This window comes from Sitophilus oryzae, unplaced genomic scaffold (assembly GCF_002938485.1).
Source record: "Sitophilus oryzae breed Bouriz unplaced genomic scaffold, Soryzae_2.0 scaffold_578_pilon_pilon, whole genome shotgun sequence".
In the NCBI taxonomy this organism is placed as follows: Eukaryota; Metazoa; Arthropoda; class Insecta; order Coleoptera; family Curculionidae; genus Sitophilus; species Sitophilus oryzae.
The window spans coordinates 3067699-3090415 of NW_022147171.1; the positions used below are offsets into that span (position 1 = coordinate 3067699).

Below are 22717 nucleotides of genomic sequence, written 5' to 3' on the forward strand. Positions count from 1 at the left end.
GCTTGTTTCTTTTACTAAAGATTCTACTGAATCCTTGTTTATTTTTTTTTTAGTTTTAGTTTTCGAATTTGTCTTCTTGATCTTAAAATTTACCTTTAACTTTCGTTGTACTTTGAGCTCTTCCTTCTCCCTCTTTACTGCTTCTTTCTTATCCATATATTCTTTAAATTTTTTAGAAGTAATAGCGTACGGCATTCGAGAGTTATCATTACATTTCCGTTTTGTAGTCTTCGGAGTCTCACTAGGCCAATGCAAATGCTGTGACCATACCTCTTTTATATCCTTAACCTTTTGCGGATCCGTGCTCACTGGTGTCTTTTTATCAACTACCACTAACTTTTTTGGCAATTCGCTCTCTGTTACACTGCAACAACCCTTTGAAATGTCTTTTTGTTCATTGTTTTTCCCTAAGTCCTTAAGGTCATTTTCAAACTTCTGTAGTTCTTCAGTTTTGGTCCTGCTGTTGTTATTCAAATTTATTTCTAAATTATTTATCAAATCAATAGCATCTGCCATAAAAAGTTCGGCATTACTTTTTGGTACACCGTTCTTCTCTAAATTACTTTCAGTTCCATCATTAAATAAATCATTATCTGTGGTCAAAAACGAATCCGATAGTTCATCAGATTTTGTCACACCGTCGTTATCTAAATTACTTTTAGTTTTATTTATTAAAGGAGCACCTGGAATTAAAAGTTGGTCTTCGCCTTCATGCTTTTGTGCGTTGTAATTTAAAGTAACAACACTGTGTACAATAATTTTTTCGGAACTTGCAGAACTTGCATGTGCACTCTCTGTACTATTCGACGCGATGTTTTCAGCACTTAGATCGAAGATGTTTTCTTTATCATTATTATACACTATCCCGTCAATTTCAATTGGCATACTATTTATGTCAAAATTAGGATTATCATTAGGATAGTCAGGTATTTCAAAATCTGAATTATTTTCCTCGGTAGGTATTTGATCTTCGCCACTAAATTCCTTACATAAACTCCAAATGTGAAACATTGTACTTGTAGACGCACCTCCTGTGTTTTTCAAATGAGTAAATTGTTCTAATAAGTGGGTATCCATATGGTTTTCAAGAACTTTAAGAGCACTTTTATAATCCGTAGAATTTAGACCATTATTTACATTGGTCTCATCAACTTGAGTCTTCTGCATTTCCTTTCTTCTATTAGAAATACATTTTGAGTAATTCACTGCACTTGGGTCGAATGGGAATAAACCGGTTACTCGAAATCCAGCTATTATTGTCTCTGCCTTGGTGGATCTATCAAAAGCATATTTGAATAGCGGAGCAAAATTTGTTTTCGTGATAGCCTTTTGTGAATCCTGTTTGTGTTTTAAAACCACTTCTTTCCAAGCAACTTTCAAAGCCTTAAACACAGCTACATCACATGGTTGAAGTATGTGAGTTGCGTTAGGCAACAAACAATATAATATAATTTTCTTTTCTGTACAAAAGTTGAAAAGGTCCATGCTTATGTGGGACTTATGGCCATCTAACAGAAACAAAACTGGCAGTTGTATACGATTTTCTTCCAACCATGGATAGAAAATATTAGCAACGAATTCATAAAAGGTGGCACTCACCATCCAACCTGAATCTGAGCGACCTATTCCACAACTCTCTGGCATAGAGCTAGCAATGTCTCTGGGTATCCTTTTATAAGGATAAACCACCATTGGAGGTACACAGGCACCTGCAGCCGAAAAGGTACAAAGAACAGTTATGCACTCTTTCTGTGGTCCACTTGCGATCTCATAAAAATTTTTGTAATTCTTTGGTCCCAATAATTTTCCAGATTTTGGACACGTCTGTAAACCGGTCTCATCTGCATTGAAAATTCTCTCCGGACATAACAAAATATCAGCAGCGTTTTCGCTAATTAGATAGTTATCCATTTCACGGAACCAAGTTCTAATGCCTTCTTCTGTGACTGATGCTCGGCCATTTGAAATAATTTCAGTGTTTCGCTGCGTAACGTTGGGGTGCCTTTGAAGAAATAGCGTTAACCATTTTTTGCCGGGTCTATCGTCTTTAAAAACATTTGGTCGTTTCACAATTTTCAAAACTCGTTGAACTGAATCTTTAACTTCATCTGGGTGCATAGGGAAACCTAATACTGCCTTGGATAAAATCCATTTTTCTAAACGTTCCTCCTCCTCCGTGGTAAGAATTGTCGGCGGCCCCATTCTTCGCACTTCGGGCACTTTGCCCTTTAATTTATTGGACAAAGTACTTTTTGGAATTAAATATTTTCGACTTGCTTGGGAAATATTCATTTCTGATTTTCTAATTACTTCTAGAGCTTTTTGAAGCGTCTGATCATCATATCGAAATCTTTTGTATGCTTTTTTTATAGGAGCTTCCATATCTAAAGTAAAAAAAAAACGTAAATGCGGGCGTTATAGACGTATTTCCGCACCCAAGTACCCAAACAAAAAAAATCTTAACGTCCATTTACTGGGTATTAAATTAAGCTCAGAATCTAGTAAATAAACACTATATAAAACCTCGTTCATTTATTGGATCTGGACGTAGAATTAGGTTTTTACTATTACAGATCAAAAGCACAAATATAAGATTCTTACGATATTCAACAGCAAGTGAATTTAGCTTGCATATCGAAAACCCAGTAAATAAACGACTTGTTCATTCACTGGGTTTAGCATAGGCACTGATGAATGAACGACTACATTTTTCATTTTCGCGAAAAAATAGTGCTTGTTGAGGTTATGTTTAGTTTCTAAAGAAGTGTATACATATTTTGTTTAAATATTTAATCATACTGCTATCCTTATGCGGTATAAATCTTTATTTTTATAAATAGTTACTTACCTAAGGTGTTACTAGACTTGCACTGTTATAACAACACACTAAAAACGGGAAACTTTATGCAGCTGAAAAGTTCATTTACTGGATAGTAGGAATGTTATTTGAGGCACAAGCTAAGAAATACGTTCTAAATATACTTTTAACCAATCAAAATCATGGGTAAACGAATGTCGAAACTTAAATATTAGATTAATTCGGTCTTTTGTTCATTCACTGGTTGCGTTCATTTACTGGTGCATTTACCCTACTTGTTGCCTTGAATTTTAAAAATTGCTAAAATTCTACCTTACCCGTGTGCAATAAAATTAAAAAAAGTGTACCTAATCACCATCAAATAAATTTAGAAACACAAACACTCTAACTAAATTTCCCCCCAAATATCCAAATAAAAACAAAAACAAACGCGAATTAACTCACCCACGCTGCGCCCGCCACATACACTTTCACTTGTTGATTCATGTAGACGATAGACGAGAACGAGACGCCGCATTCTTTAATATCGATAGTCACATGATTTCAACTACCAATGAAAACGCACCCAAGCGCCAAATTTCTCGCCTCAGGCCCGCCATAGAAATGCATAGATACGTTTACCCCGTCGTCCGCCGTCGCGTCACAAAATCGTCACTAGTAATAGGTAGGCAGTTAGGACTTTCCAAGCTAGAATTATTGCGCCTCTATTGATTCTCTTTTGCGGGTGGGTTTACGCGGCTTACGTTGCGCCTGTACTTTATTTTACTACTGCATTTATTTATAAAATATATATATTTTTTAGTTTTATTGTGTTGATGTAGAATTGTAATAAGGTATAATTGGATTAAATAAAAAGCTACTGTTCCTTCGTTTTAAAGGTGAGGCGCGGCCTCAGAGGCCTACCCTGACGAGCCGCCACTGCAAAGTAGTAGTAAGCTAGTAAAGGCAAAGTAGTTTCCGGCTTGTAGCTAGCAAAGTTTTAATTTATTTCCGGCTAAGTAAAAATGCAGCGTTTCTATTAAGATTAAACCTAAAATGTATAGGGATAAAGTGCCATATTTTGAGAAGTGGCGGTTTTTATTAAAAATAAACCAAAATTGGCTAGAGTCAAACAAGATCCTACAAAATTTGGAAAAGTTTTTATTGTAAGAACTTGTTAAGAACTTGTAAGAACTTGTAAGAACTGTTGTCTTTACTGTAAGAATTACAAAAGTTAAAAATTACACAAAAAAACATAAACATTATTCAGTTTGTTCTGCTGATGCCATCTGAGACACACTTAAATTTGTATAAAAATCATGATACCGTGGAGGTACTGCATTTGAGTTGCATAAATCGATGAGATCTTTATACTTATCCTTAGTAACACCAGGTGGCTTATTATAAGCATTTGATAAAACAACAGAAGAAAATTACTTTTTATCTCTTTTCCTGGTTTTACTTTCAAAATTTATCTCTTTGTATTCGCTCTCATTATACCAGTTTCTATAGAACACACTATCCTGCACAATTTCAATTATGTGGATATCATTCCATATATGGAATTATATATGTGGATATCATTCCACGTTCGCCATTTTTGTTCGTGCCCCAGTTTTTAGCAATTGCATCGGCATAAAGTTTAAAGTTAAAAATGTCCTTCGTTGTGATTTCTATGACTGAATAAGGATGACCTGTTTTCTTTGCTGTTTGCTTTGAACTGTGATCCATTGCGCTGGAATAAATATACCACCTTCAGAACTTTTAAGAATTCTTTGTTTGTTTTTTTCTATTTGGGCATGCATGGAGTCACCCTCGTTTTGGGTATGGCCCACTATAAAATATTTATGGGTTATATATGCACAAAAGCCATTCTTTACGGAATATAAATACATAGATACTATAAATCTATGTTTGTTCTGCCCGACAGTTATCAGAGTAAAATATCAAATTTTGAACTCAGGAACAATAATTTTTTATAAAATGTAGTACGCAACTGGATATTTCGTTGGAGCCCCTTTTGGCATCATTTTCTGACCAAACATAGCAGAAACATTTTTTGGCAATAATGTCATAAATGGTAAAGTTGTAAGTGGCTAATTTCTTTTTATAAAACATGGATGATACGTGGGAAGTGGGGGTGGGTAAAACAGCTTGTAGATCGAAACAAAATACTTTGGTGTTTTTGTCAGTCTTTCCGGTCTCTATGTCGTTGTTTTTCTCTTCCCTAGACAAAGTTTTTTGGAGTTGGTGTCGTTCTTAGACAAGGAAAGAGAGGGGACGGGTAACACGCATATTCTCCCGTGATCGGATAGTGAGACCAAAATTCGATCGGCGGCCATACTTTGGTGACAAGATTTTGAGGTGACACCGAGCGAATTTTTATGTTTTTTGTGACAACTGTTTTGTTTTAAATTTATAAACTGTGTTGTTTAGTATGGTGAGATGTTCAGAGTATGGCTGCAAAGGCCGAAGCGAGAAAAAAGTGGCTGGAATTACATTTCACAGGTAAAAATCGATACACAACTTTTGTTATGTGGTCATAAAATGTACATTTTTTTCATTATAGCAGTAAAAATATGTAAAATGCTTTTAATATGTCTTGTACCACATCCAAACCAAACTATATTTAATAATTCCAAGTAGTATTTTTAATATCCTGTATTATAATTAATGTTTGAAACTATAAATATTGCTACTCAGACCGGATTTCACCAGTGGCGTAGGGAATTATAATCAGAGAAATACAATTTCTGCAATAAACATTTTTTTATATATTTTACTAAACTATAAGAAAATGAAAAATTCTAGTGATAAAAAATCTATATGTGTATAGTTATATAAAACTTAAATTTACCTGCCAAGATTTGTTGGGGGTGGACAAACTTGTGGTGGGCTACTTGTTACTACATACATATATTTTTTTTAAATATTCTTTCAAAAAATTTGCTAATTTAAGTGTATAATAATAGTTTCAGTGAGTAATTAATAAAAATTTAAAAATAAATAAAATAACACAAAGCTTCTAGAATTGTTTTATTTTTTGTGAATAAATTCGGATATTCTTAAAAATAGGATATTCTTATGACTGAAGGTAAACAAATATTAAAAATTACACTATTCATTGAATCCGTACGCAAGTGTGCAGGGTAATGGCTAGATTCATTATTATACCGTATGGTCGAAAAAAAAACGACGTCCAGTTGGCTTGTAAATGACGACATTCCCCATATAATTTTACATATAAAATGACAGCGATCTTCATTTCATAGCCAGCGCTGACGCCGTCTTTTTTCGATGTCGTTTTGTATAGTTTTTATATAATTTTATATGTAGAATTATATGGGGAATGTCATCGATCGTAATTTACAAGCCAACTGGACGTCGTTTTTTTCGATTAAACGGTATAATAATGAATCTAGCCAATTCTCTTCACACTTGCTTACGGATTCAATATTCAATGAATAATGTAATTTTTAATATTCATTTGTGAAATTGTCATTTCCAAACAAACAAGACGCCGTTTTTTTTCGATCATACAGTATATATGTATATACACGTTTAAGATATATGTTATTACATTATTTTTTATTTAATTATACATTATACACACGTTAATAAATAAATAATTGTCTTGATAATCAGTCCACTGTGACTGTTAAATAAATTTTGCATTATCGACTTAGATATTCTAATATATAATATTAGAATATACCTCACCTTTATAAAGGTGAGACTATAAAATACAAAATTGTATATGCATTACTCAAAAATTAACGATATATTAGTTTACGTTTTAATAAATATTTTGTACCGTCTAGGTACTGTAATATATAGTGTAATATATTTGAATATTACTTATTGTAGAATAAGTAATATTCAAATATATTACAGGTACAAGCTAATTTCTGATGCTACGCCACTGGAGAATTTCGCGTGGTGACAACTTGCCTCACTTTCAGCTGCCGTGTTACCTGTCCCCTCTCTTTCCTTGTCTAAGGTGTCGTTCATACGTATACTTTATGGTTTCTCTCTGCTCCTCTATGCTATTGTTAAATCGCATGCAGAGCTGACATTGATCCTTTTTTGGCTGTTGAAATCCCATGTTGAATTCGTTGTTGAAAATATTAGAATAAAGTGACTTTGTTCCAGGAGGTATGTTTTTAGCTTCACAACAATTAACATACATTCGATATAGCTCACTTAGTGTAATATCACCAAATATATATTCTCGCTTACTATCAGCTCTGCAGTAATGAGAAGGGACCCTGTCAATTGAGTTAATATGATCTCTAATGGACTCTTTGATTTTAAGATCAACCACTATATGTCTATCGTGCTTTCCCCTATTGTCACCCTTTACTATTCCATTAAAATCAGTTTTTGCAAAAGCAGTCCTAACGGTTATATCTCCTATACCTAAAGTTTTCATAAAAAACTACTTACACACGCTCTCTTTATTCCCATCAATAGGAAAAAAAATATTCTCTGTTAAGCGACCTATAATTATTTGTAGACGAATATCTGTATTTTGGTTTTATTTCTTTGGTATTATATGAAATAAAAGACCTTTGCTTCGTGATATCTCCCAATTCCCAATACATTCGGAACAGTTGGTTTCTCTGATCTTCCTTTATTTTAATTGAGCAGTTGTACTTACATTTTTCTTCACAAGTAGGGCTCATCTTTTTTTCTGGAATAGTCCGTCCCTTTGAATTTATATATGATTTACCCTCATTTTTATTTTTCTTGACTTGATTTTGCTTCCAATTATTTTCATTTCTTTTGCGTTTTCTAGAACGACTTGTTTTCTGCGTTTCTACATTTATTGATGATACAGATGATACACTTGAATTTTCAATATCTTCTGGAATGTAGTCCTTGTCAATATTAGTAGTTAATTGTGAGGTACTGGAAATTTCTTCGGTACCCTTTTCAACCACATTTTTATTTTCCAGCATCACCCCTTCATTAAGAAAAATATTTTTAGTGTCTTTTAGCATATAGCGTGCAGCACTTACCCTTTTCAGTACTTGTTTCTCTGAAAGCTCTTGATGGAACTTCATTTGAAATAATTTCAGCGACATCCGTACTTTCATTTTCAAGAAGGAACTCTCTTCATTTGAATTATTAACTTCTTTGTCAAAAAAATCCAAATCAATGTCTTTGATGAGGTCATCAGAAGTAACGTTGATTGAAGGACTAATATTCTCTTCTATGGGTCGGTAAATAATCTCAACATTGTTGGTTAAATGTTAAACTTACTCGCGGGAACAAATTCAACTGCACCGGGATCGTTAGGAGCTATAGGCTCTACGTACAGGACCTACAAAAAATAAAGTATAAAGTCTTAGTTCAATTTTCAAGCTATTGGTAGAATATTGAGTATACTTTTAATAAAGAGTACCTTGACATTTTGGTCTATCAGGGTGTCCATTTCTGATTCGACATTAATATAGTTTATTTCTTGGTGAGGCAAGTGAGGCTGCTAAGCCCGTACCATCTTGCTCGGATATTCTAAATTGGCCTGTATTCCAAAGTTGGCCTCCAATTCCGAATTCGAATACTTGGTTGACGCTAGCTAACCAGTTGGAAGGTATCTCATAATGATAACATACCATATCGTCTTGCGCAAAATCCGATCTTCTTTGTATTCTATATCTCATAGTTGCGGCTGCGCTTGCTATATGCGACGAAAACTGCCAATAAGAATTGGTCCTCATCTTCTTACTGGATAAGCTCTTGGTTGGTGTGATCTCTGCATCCATTGTTGTTCTACTTGAATAGGGAACTTGTCCCATTGATCCTAACAGTGATGAAGGAAATACTGAATATGCCCTCACCTTTGATGCTAATAGTTGATTTGATACAAATATCATTAATGGTGCATTTATAGGTATATGTGCTATATTCTGGACTCCAAAATCGTTTTCGAATATACCACACTGCGTCAGTAACATCAGATTCTGACGAATCTAATAACTGAAAAAAATATTTTTTTTAAGATTTAGGTAATGTTACGTGTAATAGTAATTTAGGTAACAAGTTCTGAAATTAACATTCTACGGCACAAATAGTTTCTAGTACTAGCCGTAGGCGAGTCTTGGAATCCTCCTACTCTCGTAAAACCACCTTTGGATCGCGTTACGTACAATATTTTTCGTTAGAAAATATAGATTGAAAAGCAAAAACACCCAAATCTCGTATGACCAGCGCGGACATACCTAATGGTTTATGGTTTATTATGGTTATCTAACGGTTTTTTAATATTAATAAAAACCAAGTTGACGTTATTTCCAAGGCCGCCTACTTAATGCCCAAAATCGGTAACATATGATGTAGTGTGTTACCACTAAAAAATAAGTTACTATAATCTATACCAGTAGTTCCCAAACTTATTTTTCTCGTGGGCCACTTTCAAAATTTTACTGGTTTCGGTGGACCCCCTGCTGCTACATTTCTACCACATTCTTAAAGTCGCCAAAAAATAAAAATTGTGTCACTTCTGAGTTCTGTCCCTATATTCCGATATGTAAAATAAAAACGAAAAATGGTACATTTTATATCACTTTATTTATTAAAAGAATAGAATTACAAGAAAAAATATTAAGGTAATATAGGTTCAGGTCATAATTTTAATTAATGGAAAGGATGTATCTGATGGAGTGGCAGCAAACGATCAATGTTTGGCTTTATTTTTGTGAGCAATAACCGCAAATCCCCCCGCTCTGTGATGTTTAATTTGCTCCTTTTTTTTGTTAAGAGGTTTGTAACGGCACTAAAACTCCTTTCGACAAGGTATGACGAGGGAAAAGCTATTAAAAATTTCCTTGCGATTTCCCACAGTCCAGGATATTTTTCGGGTATTTCTGCTTGCAGCCAAAATGTTGGGTAGCCTTTTCTAAATTTCACCTTCAGCTCCTCATTAGTGCTTAGCTCGAGCAGCTCCTCTTGTAATACAACATTGGCCACTTCCGTTTCATCAAATGGATTTATGATCCATGGTGGTATATCCATCGTCAGTATATCTTCAAACCTGGTTTTGAAGTCATCATGCAGAGCACTTAAATGTTGACTGTAGGTATGGATATCCTCATCAATACATTCTACCTGCGACAAGTTTGGAAATTGAGAGAATTCGCGCCGACTAATGTTTTGCTTCATAAATTTCAATTTCCCAAGAAAAGCCGAAATTATCCCCTTTGTTTTTATTAAATTCAGGCTGTCCCCTTGTAACTGCAAGTTAATATCATTAAATTTTTTAAACAAATCTGTCAAATACGCAATGTCTGCTTTGAATTTGATCAAGTTTTCTTTTAAATCTGGATCTCTACTTTCTAAGAACTCTAATATGGAATCGAAAACAGAGTAAAATCTCGTTAAGCATGCACCTTTCGACAACCAGCGTACTTCAGTATGTAAGAGCAGTCGTTGGAAGTCTTCATCATTTTCGTCGCACAATTGAGCAAATAAACGCGTATTCAATGCATTGCTTCTGATTTTGTTGACAGCTTTTATTACAAAATGAAGAGATTGGTTCAACCTGTCACTTAAATGTTTTGCCACAAGATGTTGTCGGTGGATTACGCAATGAATAGCTGTAAGTCCTGGTATAATTCTTTTGAGATGACTTATAAACCCACGATATCGCCCGACCATTGCAGGAGCTCCGTCTGTTGCCACTGAAATAATGTTTGTAAATGGGATCGATTTTTCCGTAAAAAAATTACTCAGGACATTAAATATTGATTCGCCTTTAGTGTCAGTCTCCAAAGTTCTGGCAAATAGCAATTCTTCGTGAATTTCTTCCTCAACAATAAATCGGACATATGCCAATAGTAATGCTTCATTACTGGGTAACGTTGACTCGTCCAGTTGTATAGAAAAATGAGTTTTTTGCAGATGATTGCACAAAAAGCTTTCGATATCAGAGCTCATTTCATCAATGCGTCTTTGTACAGTATTGTTACTTAATGGAATTCTTTTTAGTACGTCAAATGGAGATTTGTGCAAAACAGTTTTTAAAACCTCTTCAACAGCGGGTAAAATTAATTGTTCTCCGATAGTGTGCGGTTTTCCAGATTTTGCTATAAGTAATGAGATATTGTAAGATGCCCGCAAGCCATCATCGTTACTTTGAGATGTTGAAGCGAACATACTGTGCATGGTGGGTCTCTTTCCATATTTTTCTTTCAATGTTTGAAAATATTTTAAATCTTTACCTATTTTATCAGTATGACACCTTTTTAGATGATCTTCGAGCTTTGATGGTTTCATAGAGTCATTGCTCAAAACTTTGTTGCATAATAGGCACATGGGCAATTGTTTGTCTGCCTCTGATGGAACAAAACCATATTTCAAATAATCGATACTATATTGTCGACATTTTTTCTTTGCTGTAGCCATGTTTCGTGTCAGTTACCTTACCTGTAAAAAAAATGTTTTAGTAACCAAGTTTTTTTCTGAATATAGGTATCACACCGCAGCCTTTGTCAGCACGCGGAAATAGAATTACGGCTTGTAAAGGGACCAACTAATAAACCGCTGAGACAAATACAGACGTTTTCACAAAACGGTATCAATTTTAAAGTACATAATTTACCACTAATTTTTAATAGTATAAATAAAATTGGTGTACTCAGTATCGAATACTGATCATATTTGTGTAGGAAAAAATAAAAGTCGAAATCCCAAAATTGTCCATAAAAACGATAACTAACATTTTATTAAATCAATGAGTTCACGCGCTCCGTGTATTTGCGTATTTTTTGTCTGCGGCTTCATTGTTAAAACGTGACAAACTGGCATCGAAGTCCAAGCCCCGCGCCCTTTTCCCGTCGCCCGCGCACCGCTCGCTCTTTCCGAAAAGGAATAGTTTTGATAAAATAGTTACTTCAAAACCAATTTAAAATGATTATGAAATTACTGTTTTATAAAATTAGTAGTTATTTGCAAGAAAAATTACAAAATTAATTGCTCTGCAATATTGCTTATTCGGCCTTTTTAGAGGCAGTGTTTCTCTCGTGAAAAACAATTGAATAAAACGTGCTGTGTTTGTCTTCAAATCGAAAGAGGACAATTAAAATATCTGTAAGTTACTAAGTTACCTATCTATACAGGCCGTTGTGATCAACCGACTAGTACACGTAAACAAAATACTTAAGTACTATAACAAAAAAAAGGTAGGTTACTTACTTTTCTCCGGCACTAGCAAACACAGATATAAATTTTCTCACAACTTTTTTTCCAAATTCCGCCTTTTTTCGAAATTCCGGAAACAAATGAATGCGTTTGCCTTTGGCATCAAGTATTTATAGTGGTGATCAAGTTCATGTCTGAACAAGCATTAAGCATTGTCGGGCGGATAGCGCTTTGCAAGTCTGTACACGAAATTGTTCGTAATATCGAATACGCAAGTTTGGACAAGTAACAGTCGCTTGCCTTATTAAAATATTATCTGCTTAGATAGGTACTTAAAACAATGTAGGTAGGCCCTTATAAAAACTATGCTTACATTTTTGCTCTTTACTATCAAAAGCAGATAAATTTTCGTGGACCCCCATTAACATCTTATGGACCCCCATTTTTTGTTCACGCCTACGTAGACCCCCAGCAAGTCTCCCGTGGACCCCTGGGGGTCCACCTGGACCACTTTGGGAATCACTGATCTATACCATTTAAGTACTTACCTTATTTTCCTTGTTGGAGTTCATGTTTTTGAGGGCTAACAACAAATTCCTGTTGAACTTGGATCTTTCAGTCATATTATAACACGTAAAAAACAGGAAAATAAAGTAACCGAAACACTAATATACTAAAACACTTTAAATTACAATGATTGTATCTGTGTTTCAGCTAATAACAATGATAAAGTAGAGAGAACGATCGTAATCGTCGCGTTTCAACTTGTTGCTTAGTTTAAAAATAACCCTCTCAAATAAGTTCCGATAAAAGCGCCATAATTTGACTTGCATACAAAGACGCTGGGACTTAAATTATATATTTTTAATCAAACACCGTCACATTTCAAAATGTGGCTTAACTTGATATCGCATTTGCGATTACGATTATAAAAGCGCCGTAACTAGAGTTATTGCGTAGTTCATGAAATATTAGTGTGTGTTTGCAGAAAATAATTCGAATTAAAGCAGTTTTAGATAGAAATTTGAGTTGTGGCTAGATTTTAAATGGTTTTCAGGCACCTATGTGGGTAATTTGATTTGTGGCTCTATTTGTATTAAAAACTCATTCATATTTTGCATCGGTAAAGCCAAAAATGTCATTTTCTTATTTTTTTGCCCTGTGGCGGTTTTTGATTGAACCATCCATATTACTCATATTTACTTAATTTCGAAAATTGCCATTTGGGTAATTTCTTAATTAGATTTTACTCATAATTAGAAATAATGGCGATTTTTGCCTCTGATACATGAAAAAAGTGAAACCAAAAGATTAAATTAATTTAAATTTACTTACTTGCTACGTAACTGTCCAGCATTCGTTGTATTTTGCCCATTTTCTTACTAAAGGCTGTTTCGAACTCCTGAAATCTACGACAGGATGGTCTCTTTATAGATATACATTATTAATAGATAAACATTATTAATAGATATACATTATCAAGCAGGGTGCGCGACGAAGTGAAGTCTTGACGCCTCAAGACAGCATTCATGCTTGGACCTGCGTGGATATTCAGTTCTAGCTACTGTTTTCTCGACAGTTTTCTTGATGAATTCGGCATTTTTAAACTTTCACCGCACGAACGTATGAAACATAATGACTAAACACCGGCCGGCGGGGCGGGCTAACAAATCCTTTTTTTTCTGTAAACAATACGCCGCAGAGAGGATGAAGCATATACTACGGGCTGATCTCGAGGACGGGCTCTCGAAGTATAATTGGTTACGAATAGGTTCATCTCACAGTTGCACATCCACTGGCTCGTTGGACGTTGAAGATTTAAACTTATATCGTGTCATACCCGGTGCGTGGCGATCTCGTTGCCAAACAAATAAAGCGCTATAAAATGTACAACTCGGTAGTAATAATTATTCAAAAAATGCTGCTACATTGCGAGAAAGTTATGCTGATTACTTTTGTGCTGGTGGGTCTGTGCCTCGGCAAGACAAAATGATTCATTGATTACGATTTTATTAAAAACGTCATTTAATATAAAGTAGAAAATATAACCTTTCTGACCTAACTTATGCTTGTTTAATTTCCTTGCCTATCCTACTTTTTAATTTAGAAACCTTTTGATGCAGGCTCATTATGATAATTTATTAAATTTTTAAAATTTTTATTTTGTCGGAGAAGAAAAAAACGTGAACTTACCAAATTGGAACTGCTGTCTCGGGTGCTTGATATGTTTCTTAGAAAACTGCTTTTTCGAACCAGACTAACCTGGGCTTATAAATGTCAGCATTTCCAGCCCCGCTTTTCATAGACTTTAAAACCAAGTTGAGCTTCTTTTTGTACATAGTTCGTAAAGTTTTTATTTTGTTTTTTATATCGTCAATACTCAACCCTTCGCACTCCATATCGACAATTATTGCTTGAATCGCAGTATCTCTGGCATCTTTGTTCTTGTAAATAACAAGGGTTTGATTCCAGAGGCATTCGTGCTGCTGATAAAGATCTAGAAACTTGAAGGTTAAAGCGTCACTCCATTTAAACCCCTTTTTAGACGAAGCTATTCTGCTCATGCACTAGGCACCTGTCACACACAAAAAAAATACAAACAAAGATTAATCGCTTTCGAGTCGGTCTGGCTCGTTCTCACGTTCAACAAGATTCAACTTGCTCAAAAATTAAGCCGATTTAAAAGCAAAAGTTGACAGCCGGGCAACTTTTTATCAGACAACAAAAGTTGATCAACTTTTATTGAAACAGTGTTCTCATGAAGCGATTATTGTTCTATTCGGAAGCGATTTTTAGTTAACCGATAAAAATCGCCTCGTGAGAACCGTGCATTCCGTTCGCTCTCCCCTCTTCACCAGGCTGGCTACCGCTACCGCCGTTGGCTCCTTTGTCGGGACCGTTGGTCGATATACACTGCTCGGACGGCATCTCCCGTCGCGTCGTTACCCTCCGATTCTTCGGTTTCATATGCGTCCTCTTCACTATCTATATCGCTTCCAAGACGTTTATTTGGTCTCGCCTTGCTTTCATCTACACCAAAGCTTGAGAAGACATTTAAATTTTCATTTATTTGCGTTTCCCTGGATCTGTCTTTTTCCGTTTCGCTCCTTCGAAGACTTACTCTATTGAAACCTCCTCTACCTCTGGACGATGCTACGCTGGTATTCGATTCTCTTTTCTTCTTCATGTCATCATATACTTTTTGTTCTTCGTCATCATCTAAGAAAACAAACTCATCGGAATTGACCATTTCTTTCTTTCCCGATACTTTCACAAATGGAGCTGCTACTTCTTCAGGCTTGTATATTTTCACTGTCTTCTTATCTTTACTGGAACGTGCTAACCTGCCCGGTCCGCTTGCAATGAACATATCGCCCGCAGCTATATGTTCGCAGCTCGTCTGCTGAAAGCTGTTGCAATTATCATATTGTTAATCATGATCAGTGGTTCGCTCTCGAAAAAATAGACTCTGTTGGGGCAATTTAAAATCAAGATGCTCTCTATATCGCTTGTTCGATCCAGTCCAAAATCGATTTCTTCAATTTTCCCGTCTGCTATTTTCACCCTGAATTCGCTGTGGAATTCCGTTGTAAAGCTGCATCGCACATTTAGAGTCAGAAATTTCCGCTCTAATGCCATGATACTTAATACTAAAAATTATGGTAGTCTAAGTGTCCCTAATTAGACCGTGGTCGACACTTGACTGCTGTCTTAACCACCGTCTAAAGATATTCTAATAAATCCGCGCACATCTTTGATGTCGCGAAATGCCGCCGTTGGCCTTGAATACGCCCGGCGAGCTTCTCATGCGACGTATAGGGGCGGGTCAATATAGTAGTCTATTTATTGCGTGGTGACATTTATACGAGGAGCGTTCAACTAAAAATACGTGCTAGCTAATAATTTCAAATTTTTTAGATTTTATATAGGGTAAGTCTTTTTACCTTTCTTTTGGGCCTAATAATACATATTGGTAGTTAATTTTAAATGAAACTAATGATTCAATCCTAAATTATCTTTAATAATAATTCATAATAGGACTAAGATAGTAATATAATCTTAGACTAAAACTTCTAGATGGAGCAAGTCATTGTACTAAGTTCCACTTAGCCTGCTTAGAATGGAATCACGGAGGTTAAAATATCAATGAAAAGCTTTGAGTGGGATTAAGAACTTGGGACAGCAAATTTGGCGCGGCGATACTGGCCGGACTAATCCAATGGCGTACTAGTTTGCGCAATTTCCAAAATATGAATTTAATTAAATTAATATAAAATTAAAATCGATCTTTAAAAAATTGTGTTAGCTAGTATAAATCTCAAAATCTTATTTTTATTTTGATTTACATTTATACAAGACGCCTTAAATTTAATAGCATAGCATTTTAAAATGTCTTTATTTTATTAATTACCGATTTAACATAAGAGTTTTTTTTCAAATTACTACCATATTAGTTATAATTTTCAAGCTATGTATAAAACCCCGATTTATATATCAATTTAATTTTTATGTATATTTACTAACAGGTGCATTTTTTATTTAATGCTTTATAAAATATTTTTTCATTATTTTATAATCCTAAAACTTTGAAACCAAATTAAAAATAAATTTAAATATCTTTTATGCATGATTTAAATCATGTTCAGTGAATCTTGATTAGCACATACCTTGTGTTTTTCAGAAGTGGTTCCCTCCTATAACTTTTTGATTTTTTCCAAATAAAAAAATTAAATTTTGTATGTTACTAAATGACATAAATCGGGATTGATTGTTTTCAATTACTTGTTTCACCGGAAATGATTTAAACTTTTGAATTTTAAATGGTGCCCTAGGAAATTTTTTTCACTTTATTTGATAAAAAGTTACATTATGACCATGGCATTCTAGAGTGAAATTTAAAAAATATCCATAAAAAACAACTACAATATAAACAAGCAGGTTTAACTTTGACAATTAATGAAAATCGACAGTAATTTTACAATAAGTTTTTACAAATTAATTGAAGGGTTGTTTTTTACCCTAACTTTAAAACACCCTGTGCAATAATTTCGAGAGCAAATTTTCCTAAAACATTATTTTTAGTGAGAACCCTGTCTCCTGAATATCATCAGTCATGTTAACACACGCCTTGGTTAATTTTTAAGAGCAAAATGAACTGGCCACAAACATTTTGCAATGTTTTCAATTATTATCGTTACTTTTTAATGTTATTCTTCATTCATCTACCCGAAGCCCCATCTCGGGATATTAAAATATAACATCACATGCAAATTGGCAATTTCATTTCGCTCTTAAAAATGAACCAAGGCATGTGTTGACATGAGTTAAAAACAAAATGCTCAGGAGACATGGTTCTGATCGAAAAATACTGTTTTACGAAAAGTCACTCACTAAATTATTGCACAGGATGTTTTAAAGTTAGGGTAAAAAACAGCCGTACAATTAACCGTGTATAATAAACTAAATACTGAAGTTTATAAAAAACTAAATTTATTAATTAAAGTTGATATATAAAGTTTGCCAAAAAAATCATTAAAATAGGGCTAAAAGTAAAAGTAATATCACATTAAACTTGACGAAAAAATTATCCGTTGGGTTTTTATTACATCTGAGTGTATATTAAAAATATATTTAAAAAATACATAAACAGACACATACATAAAATATAAAATATAGGAAATATTAATATATTCGACTATAAGATGGGTATTTACTTTGTAGGAGCGAAAAAAAAACGGGAATCCATGACACTTATCATTAATAATTGTTTTGGTAACAGTTTACAAAACGGTTTTCCGCTATTTTAATAATATAAGAAATTTTATGCATACAGACACTTTCAAATGATTGTAGAGATTACGAACCTACCTGCGGAGCTTCAAAAAACGGTGTTTTTTCTTAATTTTTCAGTTTAGAAGCTTACGGGACCTGGGAGCGAATAGGGGTGCTGGGTGGGGTAAAACCACTGTGAGAATGATAATAGCTCCCGTAGTGTAACCATAAAAAGGCGGATAAACCACTTTTATCAACGAAAAATGCAAAAAGAGAAGTATTTATTCACTGTTTCGATGTTTTAATATGAAATCCGTCGAGCGCTTCGCCTTCGCCTATGAATCAGCTGCTGCTGTTTGCGTTCCGAATGTTCCGATCGAATGCAACGTTGCCACCTCCACATAAAAATCGTAAATCCGCAGAATCAATTGCATACAATACACACTATTTTACCTTGAGCGACTTTTTTATATATAAGTTATAGACTCTTAAAACCATGCGTATAAAGCAAAAACTTACCTGCGGAAACAAGAAAATCTCCTTCGTTTTGTCCATTTTCGACAAAAAATTTTACAGGTTCTGGGAATGACTAGGGGTAGTGGGTGGATAGAAAGGGAATTGAAAAACAGAGTATTCCTCATAATAGTAGTCACTGTAGCACATAAATGGAAAAAGAACACATCTGTCACTTTTTAACACAGTAAATCGTTCGTAGAATGGTTATTGCGTTGGCAAATGAATGTAGAAGAAATAAAATTGCATTTAAAGAAGAAAAACGAAAGGAATTATTAGAATAATAGGAAAATATAATTAAACTTGGGGTGGATACAATTTAGCGATTTGAAGAAAGATTTGATGTATATCACAATTATCTTGATTGGCATTTTTGAATAAGAATTCAGCTAAATATCCAATAAAGTGGTGTTGCTTTCGACCATATCTGGGAATTGCACCGCGGACGTTCCTCCAAATTCTTTCAATATTCTGTGTATGAATATTAGAATCATTAGGATCGACAAAATGCAAAGAATGATTGACGGCCAAATGATTAAACCCTTCACGTTCCAAATTATCGTACGCTCTCCAACAGTCTGAAATAATGGTCGTTCCAGGCAAAATCCACTGTTTAATTACATTTAATAATGTTTGTGCAGTCCTGTCAGGAACAGGCACAAAAAACACTTTTCTTGATTCTCTGTCAATTCCACCAAACACCCATTGCCCTTCGATACTACGTCCTCTATTATATTTCCTCCTGCCGAATTTTGCTTCATCAATTTCTACGATTTTCCCTATTCCCCCAATTTTGTCCGAATGTTCAACCACCCACTGAACACATAATTCGCGGCAAAAAGAACTCCAATCTACAACTGTTTTCGAACTACAATGTAACTCCCTCATAATAAAGTTCTGTCTTGGAAATGGTAGTCTTAGCCACAACACCACAAAATAAACAATATCTTCCAAGGAAAGATGTGCCTTAGAAAACCAAGTGCCTTTCTTAGCACTTTTTTTGGTTTTACATTTACGGATCCGATTTTGGCGGCGATATGTCTTGGAACAAGTGTAAAACAAAGAATTAATATTAAGTTCAATAATATTGTCGCACGTAACACACGTCGAAAATCGACAAAGAACACCATGGTCCACTAAAAAGTCGATAAGTTGTCTTCGGTTCGAAGAAAGGTGCAAAAACTCTCGCACTGTAAAAGTACATGTCACACAAGGCATTTCCGAAAATTATTACTAAACGATTGACAAATAGAATATTATGCGTGAAACAGCATTCAACGTAAAAAAAACTCAACTGAACACATAGTCACAAAACATAGTAGTAAAAACCACAGATCCTCTTCTCGACCTTTGACACAGATCAATGAATAATATCTATTCTTATCAACTTAATATCACTATCGCTACCACATCCTAAATTCCTAAACAGCATTTTTTATTTCATTTAACTTAGGTAGGAATCTTAAAGTTATCTTACAAAGAAAGAAAACGCAGAAAAAAAATTTCAGAAAGAATGAAAACTTGGCAACAAAGCATAGAAATGTCAACACGTTAATCGTTATAAATACTGAGGGTATGACAAAAAAAGAAATATTTTATCCAATTCGTATTATGTATGTTTTTTTGAAATATTTAACATTATTTCCGTTGGAAAGTGGATAATTTCTGTGAAAAATGAATTATGAACTTGTATTGTATAGTAAAATTATAGGTATAAGTGTATGAGTCAATAAATATAAATAGAAGCGAAAACACGGCTCAGGGAAAATGCCGTTTTTAATAAAAATATGGATTTTTTCGTGTCTCCGCAGGTGGGTTCATATTCTTCATAATGAGTACAAAACAACTATATAATCAACGTCGACCACATTACAAAAATAGTGAAAAACCGTTTTGTAAACTATCACAGGAAGGTAATTATTTAGAAAACGGTTTTCGATTAAGTGCCCAATATTTACGAAAAAAAAAGAAATTATCGTTTCTCCGCAGCTAGATTCATGTTCCCTACACACAATAGAACGTGTCTATGCAAAAAAAATCACGATTAGTGCTAAATTAGCAAAAAACCGTTTTGTAAATAATTACCATTGTTTTTGATCAGAAATTTTGAAGGCAACACTGACGCCTTTTTTGCGATCATACGATTTTTACGGGAGCATTGCATTATGCAACATAACAAAGAACAAAATGTAGGTATTTCCAGTTTACAGATGATTTACACAGAGCCTAAAGTACCTTTTTTTGTCTAGGTAAATATTTTTCTTTGTTGTGGTTTATGATTGTGATGCAATCTTCCTATGAAACTTCCCATGTAAATAACCATCAAGTTTAAAATAATTTATATTTTATATAGTATATAATTACTAAGTTCCAATGTGGTTAAATAATAATTTCTTTAATTCATCAATCTTGATTTAAAAGGAAATGTAACGCTATAGCTTTCGAAAGAATCACGTATTTTATGGTAGGTCAGTACTTGCCTGTGAAATGACACATCAGGATTTTTCGAACTATTTTTCTTGCAAACTTGGCACATATCAACCATGATTATACAATATTTATAATTTTTATATCGAATGTCACTATTTAAAATAATAAATTCACTATGTTTCAGTCAGAAAACACAAAAACACCTACAACGAAATAATCGCAAACACACGTGTCGCCGCGCGCCGACAGTTTACTACGTCCAGATAAGAATTCCAATGTTGCCACGTTGACTGAACTATTTTCTGCTGATTAGATTAAATTATTTATTTTTCTATTTTTAATTTAAGAGAACTGTTGTTTTACTTGCTTTAATCACTTAGTAAATGCTTATTATATACCATATAATAATTGTTACACGTAGCATCAATAAATTATATTTTATTAAATAACTTAAAGATAAGTATGTATAATGAATATTCCCTGTTATAACGATAAACTGCATGATATGGCACAATTGTCCCGCAAGACCATTAGACCGTATCTCATCGATGGAGTCAAACAATGGATCGGCTCGCGCTCTCTATTGTCTTACTCTAAGAATATAATAAGTAAGTATATATAATAGTAAGAGAACAATAAAAACATAGAAAATTGGCCATCTCTCCCTACGTCTCGGGAGAGATGGCCTTCCAACATGGAAGAAATGCCCGCAAAAAAATACATATACATATTTTTCAAACCACTGAGCGCTTTCGGGACATTTTATTATATTTTCAGTAGGCATTATTAAAAAAAGTTACTTTTTAGTATATGAATTAGTAGGGTATCTTTACCAGCTTTTTATGTGCATCTCTCCCATCGTATTGGGAGAGATGCCCCACCGCAAGGTTTTAAAATGCAGCGACATATGATTAATTTTTTTGTAGGTATGATACTTCACGAAGCATGTATTTTAATATAAAATGGCATGAAATACCAAAAACTTACATAATATTACGTTAATCCCACGCGACCTCTGACAGTAAAAAATATGTACTTATATAAAAACAGTTCTTTGTAAAAACATGCCTATTTTTTATTGACATTCAAATTATGTCAGACCATAATAGCAGCAGGTGAATTACTGTCGTATCTAGCGGGAAGCAACTGATAAATCACATGATTAGAAATTTACACGCCGTGGCCATCTCACCCGGTGGGGCATCTGTACCGGACTTACCCTATACCTATTTAAGGACAGACTAGTGCATTCTTATTGAAAAATGATATATATTACATTTTTATAATAATCATTATGTACATGTAGAAATAGGATCATTGAGACCTTGCTCAATGATATTTATAATGTTATTACAAACCGACCGTTTCTAATCTTAAGTACATTTTCTGGCTGATTTAAAATAACCGAGGGTATCTACTAATAAAATTATGGCCTAAGTTTTTTATTTGACTAATAATAAAATAAATAAACTTATTACAAATTTTGTAAAATTTTCAGTTTTTGATTTTCTTTATTGCCAGATTGAGATTTTATTTCTCTATTTGCAAACTTAGGGGTATAATATATTCGAACCCTAGTGTACAAAGATAAAAAATATTTTATAGGTAAATTTGGGCATGGATGAAGGAAGTCCATTTGTGAAAATTGGTCATTTAGTTTGCTTCCAAAATTATTATGAACGCAGTAGGCATTAAATTGAGAAACAAACATTTCTTCCAAACGTTGTACAAAACTTACGACTGTTTTTGGAGGTACCGTTAAGCTTCCAAATGGGGTGTTTTTACCTTCATAAACCTTTAGTTCACAAAATAGTGTCGAATTATCACTTTGGTTGGTATTACAATAGTTTAGACAGATATCACAAGAGTGCTTCAGAAGACACTTTCTTAAAAAGTAACCGCTAACATATATGCCAGAGCATTACCCTCTTCAGTTTCTAGGTTTTTATAATCGTTACTTTGGATTTTTAGAATGGGTAGAATATTTTTTTCCGGTATATTTTGTAAAAATGTTCCCCTTCTTAGAAGGTCAGGGGTAATCGCCAACAATATATCAGAAGCATC

General features: G+C 34.0%; 1 long non-coding RNA gene across 1 annotated transcript; it reads right to left on the reverse strand.

The window, feature by feature from the left end:
• Positions 1 to 7689: 7689 nt before the first annotated feature.
• Positions 7690 to 8659, reverse strand: LOC115887578. The gene is made up of 3 exons (XR_004051115.1): positions 8205 to 8659; positions 7819 to 8123; positions 7690 to 7763 (listed from the first exon to the last, which is right to left on the reverse strand). It is a non-coding gene; the product is annotated as an uncharacterized LOC115887578 (long non-coding RNA).
• Between the last annotated feature and the right edge of the window lie 14058 nt (positions 8660 to 22717).